General features: G+C 36.6%; 1 pseudogene; it reads right to left on the reverse strand.

Moving 5' to 3' along the window:
* Positions 1-275: 275 nt before the first annotated feature.
* The window catches only part of LOC138142735 (M-phase inducer phosphatase 3 pseudogene), a 13,822-nt pseudogene continuing 10,273 nt past the window's right edge, over positions 276-3,824 (reverse strand).

Here is a 3,824-nt window from a genome sequence, read left to right on the forward strand (position 1 = left end):
AAGGGATAGAGAAGAATGGAGGAAAATTCAGAGAAGAAAGAATTTATTACCTCAATCCTGGCAAATAATTCAAGCAAAGGACACAAACCAATTGATGAAGGTGAAGATATAGAGTAGATGAAAGAAAGGAAGAATTTTCCTGATTTATATAAACTTTGTAGCTCAAGCAAGGATAGACAGCCTTCAGTACACAGCCCATAGAGAAGGTTCCTACTCTCACTTGAACACAGGTGGACTTGACTTTTGCAGTCAAATGTTTTTGCTTGTTGAGCATTATTTTTTTGTAAACCATTGTTCTAGTTTTTCATAAAAGTCACTACATTCTCTCTGGAGACCCACAGTATGAGCTAGTGACTGCTGTGAAGGCATCTTCTTCTTCAGCTTGAATTCCCATCCTTCTGAGACAATCTGTTCTCAGAGCTGCCACTCTTCAGTTCATGCTTTGCTTTGACTATGGTACCACCTAAGATTTTTGGTCCTGGTGATGCATTGGGCAATAGCTCTGTAGTTCACACAATTTCACATATTCCAGGAAGCCATTTCAATAACCTCCCTTGAGCATGAAGCACACAAGGTAGTCTAGTGCAGGGTACTTGTTCAGAGTGCTGTCTTCTTCTCTCAGATAGCAATCCATTCTGGGCTCTCTTTCTTAAGAGAATTCATAATGAAACATGATGATTATTCTTTTCTACATATTGGAAAGGGCAAAAGACTTCTTCAGGAAGAAGTTGGGTAGCCCTTCCTGACTGTGCAGGCTCAGAACTCCCGGGATATGATCTCCTTGATACTCATATGGGTAGCACCAATCAATGACATAAAATTTCCCAATCAAGTCTTGCAGCTTCCCCCAGAGCAAAGCAGCCACTGTCTGCAGGTTGATTCATTTCAGATTTTTATGCCTTCCTGTCACTGTTGGTACCATGCAGACCTTGGTTAAATCACCTATTACTTGCCTTTGATCAGAATTATCCCCCAAGATCTGAATGGCGTTACCACCGAAGAGTGAATCTATCTACTTTAGATCTGATTGTTGATTGCTTGCTCATCCAGGAAAACCTCATTAACTCAAGTGAAGCTTCCCCTCCACAGTCCGTTGCCCCATCTGGATGTAGTGGAATTCTGGTAATAGGGCTTCCCAGATTATTCGTTTCAACTTTCATGAAGTTTCTGTTGTCTAGTAGAGAAAGAGGAGACAAGAGGGTGTACCTGATCTTTCTTGAAACCTTAAGCATCTGAGTATTGGCCATGTTAGGTGTTCCAGAAAGCTGTTCTCATTTTCTTTGTCAGCTACCTGTTGCATCTGTTCTTTCATAGAAGGAACCTAGAGCACTGGGAGTGCTTACACAGCAGCTGTGCAGGGATATATTTCCTAATATGCTGATGATAACCCCTTCCAGCTAACTGTACTTCCTGAGATCATAAGGAATCCAAGTTACCAGTTTCATCAAGGTCTGGTGATGTGGTAAGCTGGATGACAGCTATGCTAATATTTGACAAGTCAAGCCAATGCTTTGGGTTTGCTTGTGTCAAAGAACTGAGGTTTCCAGAATCAACAAGAAACTTGGTGGGAAGTTTGGAGTAAAAGAAAAAGGAAGTGTCTTTTTTCTAGAAGCAAGTTCAACTTATTCCCTGTAGTTAGAACTGAAGCAGGATCTGAAGGGAGTCTCAAACAAGGCCTCAAAAGAATCTTATCCTCAGAAAAATGAATCCCAAATGCACAAAGGAAAATTCCAGCTGGAGGCAGCAGACAAGAGTGTGTGCTGGATCCTTGCCTTGTAGAAGATCCCCTTTTTTTTAATCTCATTTTATCTCATCTAGGCTTATGGATGCTGGTTGTTTATTCTTAATTATTTGACTAATCAATCAACTATTCATTACATAATTATTAAATTACTAAATAATAAAATAATTATTATCTTACACAGGTTAATTTTCATATGACTTGGAGTTGAATGGTACAGTTGACAAAGAAGCATAGCGGAATTTGCGTTTCTGTGGCAAAACTTCTGAATCCTCAGGGTCACTTCCATTCCAAGATAAGTCACTGAAAGAGGAAAATACATTTTTTCAGCCAAAATTGTCATTAAACACTTACTTTTTTGAAGGTCAATACTCATTATTTTCTACATGTATTTGTACTTGATTCCTTTGCTTATATGACTCTCTTCTTTGCAGAAATAGTATATAAATTAATAAAACAAACAAAAAATACAGCCAGTCAAACTATAGTGTACTCTGAACCCTATAGGATTCTTCCTTTTGCTCTCTACATACATAAAACTATCTGCCAAACATCTTCTATCTTGAAGCATCAAGGTGAGATAATATGTAACTGTTTTATAGACCATAAAACATTATTTGTATATTACTGTTGTCTTTCTTGTCATATTGAAGAACTATGTATTTTGTTAATGAAAAAAACAACCTTTTTTCCTTAAGTTTCATTTTTGAACCATGTCACTTATCATGATATCTTTTTTTTAATCAATTGGGGTTAAGTAACTTGCTCAAGGTTACATGGCCAGTTATTTCTGGGTGTGGTGCTAAATATCTGAGCCTGGATTTGATCCCAGGTCATCCTGACTCTGGTGCCTGTGCTCTTACTGTGCTACCTGGCTACCCCACTTATCATGATATCTTAAAAAAGACAAAGTAAAATTATTTTGGTGACACTATAGATTATTATGGCATTTTAGATAAACCTAGAAGATAAATATTATGTAAAATCATCTCTTTTCCTTTTTTTGGGGGGGAGGGGGTTAATATGCTTACTTTAATCAATCAAACATATATTGTTTACCTAATTCAGGGGGAAAAGGTCAGCACCCCGAACTTCAGAGTATACAGACAGAAATTACAAGACAGAGAAACAGATCAAGCAGACAGGCTTCCAAACTGTCCAACTATTACATCCATACCAAATCACAGTTACCACATAGGGAAGCATCAACATCTGGGTTTTCAAAGCTGGGGAGCTCTCAATGGCTGCGCAGAGTCTCATCTGGTTAAATCACACAACATTTATCAAAGTGAGCCCCCTCTTTTCCCTTTTTTATAATTATTAATGTCATAATAATGCTGTAAATACATACAGGTCTTATGTAGAATTCCCCAAGAAAAGATATCAGATCCAAATGATCCCATGTTTAAGTAGATATATCTGGAGTAAAAGTCTTATTCTCTTCCTTCAAAAATTTAAAGACTCTAGGTATCTAAATTTCTGACTCCAAGCCTCATCTAAAGGAGATATAACATTCTCCACCACAATGACTGGCAACTCATATATTCTCCTTATTTTTTTTTTGCTGCCATCATATCTTGGTATCTCAGCATCCAAACTCTGTGTCTCTTTTCTCTTATTTCTATAAAAAAAATATCTCTGTGCATGTTCTATTGCTAGAATTCATTCATAAGAAAAAAGATAGAGAAATGTTATGCATACTATAAAAGTGCTTTAAAAATCTATATAGCTAATTGTTGATAATGATGATGAAGATGACAATAGTTAAATAATCACAATCATTTATATAGTACTTTAAATTTTACAATAGATTCTGTACAAATTCTCTCTTGTTATCTACACAAGCTCGTAAGATATTTGTTTTTATTATACCAAACATACTACACAAATTATAGTATTAAGGTTTAATATAAGCTGTAAAAAGGCCATGTCCTTGCTTGGACTCAGGTCCTTATGGCACAGCACTTGATGTTCCCTTCCAAAATTCACCATATTCCAAACCTTAAATAGCACCATATACCATAAAACAAACCCTCATTTTGGAAGGACGTAAGCTTATTGCTTTGGACAGAATCCATCTATT

The sequence above is a fragment of the Petaurus breviceps genome, unplaced genomic scaffold (assembly GCF_028583685.1).
Source record: "Petaurus breviceps papuanus isolate PSGF00001 unplaced genomic scaffold, PetGlider_PUasm1.0 90602, whole genome shotgun sequence".
Taxonomy (NCBI): domain Eukaryota; kingdom Metazoa; phylum Chordata; class Mammalia; order Diprotodontia; family Petauridae; genus Petaurus; species Petaurus breviceps.